The sequence below is a fragment of the Sinocyclocheilus anshuiensis genome, unplaced genomic scaffold (assembly GCF_001515605.1).
Source record: "Sinocyclocheilus anshuiensis isolate Anshui unplaced genomic scaffold, SAMN03320099.WGS_v1.1 scaffold1075, whole genome shotgun sequence".
NCBI lineage: Eukaryota > Metazoa > Chordata > Actinopteri > Cypriniformes > Cyprinidae > Sinocyclocheilus > Sinocyclocheilus anshuiensis.
In genome coordinates, this window is record NW_015544163.1 from 112,135 (window position 1) to 121,765 (window position 9,631).

A 9,631-nucleotide genomic window follows, 5' to 3' on the forward strand; every position below is an offset into this window, starting at 1 on the left:
GTTACTACAAAACATTGTTAAAAGACATTTGTGGCACATTTAAGAGAAATATTCAGTTATTCCTGTATGTTTCTACATGCTAAGTGAAGAAGCAACTAAAGTAGCAACACAACTGTGATTCTGTGTTTAGTCAGTTACATGTGTTTTGGCAGTGGTGAGCACCTGAACATAAGTCTGCTTACATTTAGCAACTGTAAATCAGGACACAGCTACTGCAAATGATCTCAGACATATTGATGCATTTAAATTTGATTGCAGTACATTGTCATTGTAAAAATCACTGCAACTAGCTTATATAGGCTATTTAGTTAACAGATTATTTGAAAAGAACGTTCTTCTATAGAATTATAAAACTAATAGTACAAACAAATCTTCTTCACTCTAACGTCCTTGAAAATAAATTCAGTTACATTCATAAAAATAAGAATGTGGAAACTAAAACTACAAACCTTTCTCCTTCTCCTGGACCATCATCATCCTCCTCTTCTTCATCTGTTTGTTTGCAGATCGGAGTGGTGTTCGTCAAAGTTTAGTGCAGCGTAAACATTCTAGACTCGCATAACTGTACTTAGATCAAAGATCAAAAACATCTCTTGATTTATTAGCTTTAGGTGGAGCATAACGAACGTTTTGTGGCAAATCATCAGTCTCGCACGCAAATTTAACCTTTTGCAAGTTTCATTATGAACTTGCTAACTAAAGCAATAAAATATAAAAACTCATCTATGCTTACGAGAAATATTTAATCAAAAGAATCCCATACATCCACATCTCTTGGTAAATAATCCATTGTGATTTGCTGTTATCACAGCCCAGAGCACAGCACAGCAGACTGACGGAATTGCAATTCGGTCCTACAAATGGCGGCCGCACCACTGTTTGACGTCACATGAAACCTATGAATAGCATGAGCAAGTGTCAGTGGGTGGGGCCAATGTTGATGTGTTGTTCAGGAGGTGGTGTTTATGCAAACGACTGTGCCCAGCTGACATCACCTTGTCCCATAGGATCTAAAACTAGCTGTTTTCTGAGGGTTATTATATAAATGCTTTTTTATTAAGGATGAGGACTTTTTAAGTTATTAAACTTGCAGGATGTATTAAGCATACAAAGACCTCTTCTGTATCAAAAGATCAAGGGGAATTTGGTTTCTCATGTCATCATCCCTTTAAGTAAGTTTTTATGACATCAACATTTTTGATATTGAAATTTTTTAATTCTTGTCATCAGTTACAATATCACAAAATACTACTAACCTAACACAAGTAAATAAATGAACATAAAATACCAAATAAGTTGAGCAAATTTCAACTTTTTTTTATAAGTTACACAAGATTTAGTTCATTTTAAGCCAGTTTAATGTAATTCAATTTGAAATAACTTATACAGCTTATATAAAATGACTACTTAAAAATTTAAGGCAGCAACTTGCAAAGTGTAAAGTAACGTGACTAGTGCTGTATTAAAAGATAATGATTAGTTAATGGAATGTCACTGAAAGTTCTTTTACAGAAAAAAGAAAAACTGACAGATTTTACTCTGTTACTGTATATGTTTTTGTCAATGAAGGTCTTCATAATCAGCTGCTGATTTCCAATTGCTGTTGTTGTACATTATGGCTCCTTTGCAGACGAACTGCAGCTTTAACTTTTACCCTCGGATTCCTGTACAGAGTAACTGACTCCACCCACAAATAACTTCCTGCTCTCTTGACGGCAACACGGAAAGAACCTTCACAATGGAACCTACAGGTATATATTCCACATACAGCATCTTTATGTTTGCTATATGAAATGTAAAAGATGCAATATTAAAACACAGTTTAGTTTAATTCTGTTTGTATTTAAAAATGTTTATGCTGCAGTAACATCAGTTAGTTTTACTTTCATTTTTGTCCCAGAACCGTGTCAAAAACAAATCTGTGTAACACTATGTTCAGTGTTTCAAAAATAGCTTATCTGTCAGTTTATGTTCAGTTTTATAAATGTACATGTAACACGTAGGCTACAATTTTACACTAAAAACTAAAATTAAAAACTAATAACCCAACCTTAACTCAGCCGCTGGGTAACTATGGGACAGATGGGACGCTGGGTTGTTTATTTGACCCAACCAGTGGCTCAAGTTAACAGTGTTGCTGGGTTAAACATTACCTAAACATTGGGCTACTTGTTGTCTCATTGCCTTGCTACCTTTATAGTTACCAATAATCACAAATGAATGTAAAATTATTATTGTTTTTCTGTAATACAGTTACACAACAAAAAACATGCAACTGTAAACATCAATTTAATGAGTTTTCACATTTCTTTTTAAAACAAATTTTCAAATGGGTGCAGCTGTCACACATTTTATACAACCCCTACAGACACAAATAAAACAACGGTTTTTGTAGATCAGTTTCTTTAAAACACAAAACTGTAAACTAAGCACTGTAGATTCCTATTCTTTGTCAACATTGCAGCATCAGAACACTCAAAAAATAATTATTACCTTATGAGAATCATTCCAAACACTGTGCCATTAAAACTAAGCCGAAAAATAGTCCTACACCAGACAATACATGTGAAAATGAAAACGTTACAAGTGGCCAGAAAAAAAACAGTTGTTTTCAAAAACTTCACACATGAAGACTTATGGCCATCAATATGATATACTGCAATCTGGAGAAATTCCCACGCAACGAGTCCGTTTCGCATCGCCCGAAACAATGGCGAAGGTCTGGGATGTCATTGTCTCGTCCCCAAGGCACAAATCCACCATGTTGTTCCCCACCTGTTAATTATATGACACTTAGTCTTGCAACATAACTAACATTTTAAGTTAAGTGTATTTTATGAACATTAAAACAGAGGCCTGAAAAAAATTCTAATTTTAGAAGAAAATTTCAAACTGCACTTTTAGTCTTTTACATCTGAACTCTTTTCATAATCAGAATCGGCTTTATTTGCCAGGTGTGCACAAACACACGAGGAATTTGTTGTGTGTTTTTTTTAAGGTGCTTCTGGTACATACATACATACACATCTGACATGAGAACAGAAAAAAAACATTTAAATAGTAAGACTTATCAATAAATAATGTGTATGAATCTGGAACAGTAGATTTATGTACAGATTTGTGCATTGTTTACTATATATAGAACTGTATAAATAAAGAGATATGCATATGTATTTACATAATACTTGAGAAAGAGGCAATAATTAAAGATGTAGAATAAATTACAGAAATGAATTACAGAACACAGGTAATGATTCAGGTGTTAGCTGTTTAGGCTGGAGATGGCATGGGGGAAAACATGCCTAGATGTTCTAGTGCACAGAGATCTGTAGCGTCTGCCTGAAGAGAGAAGTGCAAACAGGTTGTGTCCGGGGTGAGAGGGGTCTTTGAAGATGTTACCTGCCCGTTTCTTCACTCTGGAGTTGTACAAGTCCTGAAGACTGGGCAGGTGCACACCAATGATCCTGCTGTCCTAACAGTCCGTTGCAGTCTTCTTATATCTGATTTGCTGGCTGACCCAAACCAGACGGTTATAGAAGAGCACAGAACCGACTATAACAGCTGAGTAAAACTGTGTCATCTGTGCCTGTGGCAGGTTGAACTTTTTCAGCTGACGAAGGAAGTACAATCTCTTCTGGGCCTTTTTCACAATTGAGTCAATGTGAATGTCCCACTTCAGGTCCTGATAGATGGTTGTGCCCAGGAATCTGAATGACTCCACTGCAGCCACAGTGCTGTCCATGATAGTGAGTGGGGGGAGAGCAGGGAAGTTCCTCCTGAAGTCCACGATCATCTCCACAGTTTTGAGCGTGTTCAGCTCCAGGTTGTTGTGACTACACCAGACAGCCAGCTGCTCGACCTCCTGTCTATAAGCAAGGCTCCAGTAATGTCCTTCAGGTGGGTCAACACCAGTCTCTCAAACGACTTCACCACCACAGACGTTAAAGCAACAGGTCTGTAGTTATGTGATTTTTGGTTTCTTGGGTACAGGGATGATGGTGGAACATTTGAAGCAGGAGGGGACTTCACACAGCTCCAGGGATCTGTTGAAGATCAATGTGAAGGTGGATGATAGCTGGACAGCGCAGGCTGGAGAGACACCGTCTGGGCAGTGGTGGACAAAATTATTAGAACACTAGTATTTTCACCAGCTAAAAAAAAAATGGTTTTAAGTCAGTGATTTCTATCTTTTTCTGTAGTCAGTAGGAAATGTCAGTTTACATTTCCAAACATTCATTTAGCCATTAATTGTAATAATCTTGTGAGATTTTTGTTTGAACAAGGAGTCTGACAACAGCCAGTGCTCCACACAGAGATCTGATCTCATCATCATCCAGTCTGTCTGGAATGACATGAAGAAACTGAAGAAACTGAGACAGACTAAATAAAGAGGAGCTGTGGCAATGTCTCAAAGATGCTTCAATAAACCTACCTGCAAAGCTTCAGTACTGTTAAAAGTTTTAGGCACTTGTGTAAAAATGCTGTAAAATGAGGATGTTGTCAAATATAATGTCATACATAGATTTTCTTAACTTCTATTAACTAAATGAAATAAACATTTGGTGTGACCATCCTTTGTTTAAAGCAGATTTTGCCCTAGGTGCACTTGCGCATAGTCTTTCAGGTAGCTTTGCAGGTAGGTCTCTTGAAGCATCTTGGAGACCACAGTTCAGTTCATTGCCACAGTTCTTCTGGATTTAGTCTATGAAATTTAGCACAGGTGTTTGTCTCTTTCCCCTGAGACGTAAGGAAGATATTACAGTCGCTACCACTGTCACCCCTCCCCTTGCCTAAAATGAAGGACTTACATCCACCCCCCCTACTCAAAATGTGTCCACACATTCCCAAATACCTCACATTCTGTAACGTAGAGGCAACAGGCCCTTTGTGGACCGCGTGGACCACCTCAAATACTCGGTCTGTGAAACCGATGGGCTAGAGGGACCTTCCCTTGATGCAGTCTGTAATGTCTCTTCAACAATGTCCATATTAGAGGTCGCTCCTCCATCCCTCTGTATGGGTGCTGGTGGCCCTGTAAGAAAGCCCCACCCCCAAGGATACATATGGCAATTACTGTTCACAGGATTGACATTAGAATCAGAAGGTAAAACCTCAACACTTTTCCCTTCTAAGGTCAAGGCTGTATCAAATTTACATGGGCTTAACATATTGTGATGCAACACCCTCTTCTCACCATCAACCCCTTCCTTCTTAACAACATAAACAGGTATATCGAGATTAGGTTGTGACATGACAACATACACATTACGTTGTCATTTATCATCCAATTTGCCCTGTCCCCTGGCCCTCTTATTTAGCACCATGACTCTCTGCCCCATCAACAAAGGTCCCCCCTTAACTTTACGGGTGATGCACCCAGCTGTCAACTGTCCCCAAAAATCCATCTCCCCGGCCCAGCATGATGTCAATGGGCAATTTTGCATGACAGCCAGACAATTAAACAATACGGGGTATAGCCTATAGAAGGGTGAGGGGTGTTATTGTAGGCCTGTACCAATTCTGCCACATTATGGTCCCAATCCTCTTTCTGATCATCCTTTAAAGTGCCCAGCATACTCAACAGTGTCCGATTAAAACTTTCACATTGTCCATTTCCTGCTGGGTTGATAGGGAGTCGTATGAGACTTACTGATATTATACAAGGAGCATAGCTCTTTAATGACCCTTGATTCAAAATTTGGGCCCTGGTCAGAGTGCAACTGATCAAGCCCCCAAATGACTGTATAAAGTGTTTCCACAACACCCTTGCAGTAATCACAGCAGTCTGGTTCGCAGTGGGCACTGCAACTGCATAACAAGTGAAGTGGTCCATCATAACTAAGGTATTACACATCATGCTGCGTGCAGTCTCCAGTGACAAAAAATCAACAGAAACAATCTGAAGAGGGTATTCTGATTGTATAGATGCAAGAGGGGCACTCACTTTATTTGCAGGAGTCTTGTGCAGGTTGCACTGTCAACACACTGAAGGCACCATGTAACAAAGTTCATAGTCATGGGAAGAAGGAGACGGGAACCGGCGAACATTCAAACACCACTTCTCCACTCCTCGTGCCAGCCCTGGCCAAAAGAAACGTAGACGGGTCAAGCCCAGAGTCTTTTCCGCCCCCAGGTGTCATGCGTAGTCATGCACCCATTCCAGGACTTGCGTCTGCAGACACTGAGGCACCACTATTTGTTTCCATTTGTCAAATGTCTTTGGATCACATACCTCCCTGCACAGCAGTCCCTGATCCACACAGAGGTGGGCCCACTGTCGCAACAACACTTGGGTAGACCGATCTTCCACTGCTCACTCTCTTGGAGAGGGCCCTCTCCCTCTGTCCATATAGATCCACAGTCATGATACCGCTGGATCAGTCCGCTGTGCCCTCTTCCACTCGGCTAGCAGACTGAGGCCAACTCGGTCTCTTTGATCTGTATGTACCATTGTCTCAAACTTGTGACCCTCCTCCAGGTCCTCAGTAACTGGAACAAAGGCATGGACACAGGCACGGATGACTTCAGATGTGACATATCCGACCTCACCACATGGGACTGCCCCATTCTCTGTGGGCCCGGCAGAAGTCTCACTCACAGGCCACCTGGAGAGGGCATCAGCATTTCTGCACCCAGATTTGCTGTATTCAGATGAGCCAAAGGATTATTATCTGTTAAAACAGTAAAGGGAGACACAAGATATTCCCTAAACTTTTCCACTATAGCCCATTTTAAAGCCAGAAGTTCCAGTTTGAATGAGCTGTAATTTTTATCGTTCCTTTCCATTGGTTGGAGACTTCTACTTGCGTAGGAAATTACTCTCTCCTTCCCCTCTTGGACCTGAGCCAATACTGCTCCCAACCCTGTCTGGCTGGCATCAGTGTACAAAAAAAATGGCAACTCAAAATCAGCATATGCCAATATGGGTGCTTGTCGGAGACTCTCCTTCGATTTCTTAAATGCAATGTCCTGTGCCTCTCCCCATGCCCAACCGTCTGTTTTTCCTGTGGCCGGTCGAGTACGCCGCTTTGATGTCCCCACACAACATCGAGTTCAGTGGTGCTGCAATCTGGGTAAAGTCTTTTAAAAAACATCTATAGTATCCTACTAGGCCCAAAAAAGCACGCAACGGAGTAATATTTTGAGGGGTTACCCAGGCCTCCACGGCCTGCAACTTCTCTGGATCTGGTGACACCCCTCCTTCTGCAATCACATGGCCTAGTTAATGAACCGGACTCTGGAAAAGGGAACACTTACCGAGTTTGACCTTTAACCCTCTGGGGTCCGAGGGTGTTTTGGGGCCCTGGAGAAGTTTTGACATGCCCTGACATTTGTGCTTTTTTCAGTTGCTAATAAACATTTTAATGGCTAAGTTTAGTAGCACCATAATCAGCACAAACTGGGCTACAATAATATGTGGGCAGCATGTATGTGATTTGTGTTTTTGAGAAAACAATGTTTATGCGTGCTTAGTGAAAAACTAAAATTTTAAAGTCACTGAAATAAGGCCATAAAACACATACAGAACATTTGTTCACAAGACGTTTGAGAACTGATCTTGAAGTCTAGAGTTTTTGCTTCAGAATGATGTGAAAATCATCTTGTTTACTCACTCACAGAAAACAATATATTGATTTTAATTTTCTAAGACACATTTTGTGTCGAAAAGGAATATGCGAGGGGGCGTGAATGGTCATGGATAATGCTGTGATTCACACCTGAGAAGACAAAGGCCTGCATAATGAGCCTTTCAGTCAGGTGTGTGACTGAGAGGGAATTGCTACAAGAAAGAATGAGGAAAAAATAAATGTATCTATTTTTTGTTTGAAGTTTATTTAGAATATATATAACTATAACATCATTTTGGGAGTGTGTGCATAACATGGTCTTAGCTGTGGTCCAGGTTCTTGTGTGGGCAGGAATCTCAGAGCCTGTGGAACATGTCAACTTCAGTCTCTGTTTTCTATGACCGAGTGGGCTGCTTATTTGCTTTGGCTCGCTTTGCAACAGGTTCTTTTGCACTGTTATTCTCACATCTGAAATAAAAAAGCAAGCATGCTGTTTACACAAACTACATTATTAACATTATTGTGATGTTCACTGATACTAGTACTAATTTATCGAAACAAAGAACACAATTACCACATAGCAAACATATTTTACCATGCAGTAAATAAATCAAATGAAAGTAACATCTGTAAAATAGTGAATGCACACTTACTCTAAGATTCTGAAAGGAGTAGAAAACTGAACGAGCGTCCCCTTACTGTGAGAGATGCAGGCGAATGCAAGAGTGGTGTATTCCCCACATACCTTAGTATAGTATGCATACTTCATGAGAAAACAAAATGCCAATTCTTACATTTTAACACTATCAACCACAAATAATATTACCATATAGTCTAGGCATAATAAAAGTACAATTACTATACTGTGCACTTACTCAGTAGGATTTTCCAGCTAACTCAAAACTGAACGACATGCGTGTGCCTTTCTGTGCAAGATGCCGGTGATGCAGCCACAGTCCTAAACGAAAATTGAAACAGTTTCAAACATTTCAGCGTCATTACTCCAGAAGACATGGGTATAATACATTTAAAATATTTACACCAGAGCAGATATTCATGAACAGAAGCTTAGTTACGTTCATAAACACAAGCATGCTTTGTCTGTAGGCCTATACAATCCAAAAACTATAGATATAAACATATATGGCTATATTCGTGAACAGAGAATATCTAATGTTCTTACTGACATTAGGCTAGTAACATTATAACTCATATTACTTTTATATCGTATTTCTGTCTGTTATAGAACATAAAAAAACATCCTGGCATCGTGACATTTAGATGCTGTGAATGAAACTTCATAATGTTTCACTTGATTATACATTTAGTCAGGAATTATAGTTTGGAAAAAGTCTATCTAGTAAAATGTGTACAAGTTATGTGAAAACTAATACAAGTAGATTTATAAAAAAAAGACTTACTCGTGTTTATGATCACTGCTGGATCAAGTCGCTGCATTGTTTTTTCCTGAGGCAATCCAAAGCTTCTTGAGGTGAATTATGTCTTATTCCTCTATCCTATCATATCTATAGCGCGCTCAGCGCGTGGGCGTGGTCGCATTAGATATAATGAAGGGAGACGTGAAAGACTGGACATCACGTTGGTTTCATATGGATTACTTTATCACAGAATATTTGCTTTCGATAAGACTTGCTTAGTTTAAAAGTAGACATGTCAAGCTTTCTATAGATATATCTCTCATGTCTCTTTGTTAAGTATTTGCTGAGTTACAGTTCATTTTAATGACACCTAAGTTTTGTTGTTATTATGTGTGTATACAAATAAAAGTAGACCATTTACAGATTTGATTGATGTATTGCTCTTATCCGTAAGATCAAAACTGAAAGTGTAATTTAAGTTATTTTCGGTGCTATCAGGAGAAGATGCCAGAAAACGCGTATCCGCGTTTGTCGACCCCAATGGGTTAAGCCGAAGTCTAAATCTAAGATGGCTGTACTTGTGTCCTTTGTGTGTATTGTTCTTTTTTTTTATTTTTTTATTGGTATTTATGCTGTCATCCAACATTTGTAATGTTATTAAAAAAAAAAAGAAATAAATAAAAA

At 39.2% G+C, this 9,631-nt stretch overlaps 1 long non-coding RNA gene across 2 annotated transcripts in view; it reads left to right on the forward strand.

The window, feature by feature from the left end:
• Positions 1-9,631, forward strand: part of LOC107695687 (uncharacterized) — a 46,426-nt gene that overhangs the window by 17,416 nt on the left and 19,379 nt on the right. Inside the window, exons 2-3 of one of the 2 annotated variants that reach the window (XR_001635020.1) lie at positions 1,631-1,751; positions 6,479-7,051. This is a non-coding gene — a long non-coding RNA (uncharacterized LOC107695687). Of the gene's footprint in view, positions 1-1,630; positions 1,752-6,478; positions 7,052-9,631 lie in introns of those variants that run through there. The other variant, XR_001635021.1, reaches the window with a different exon arrangement.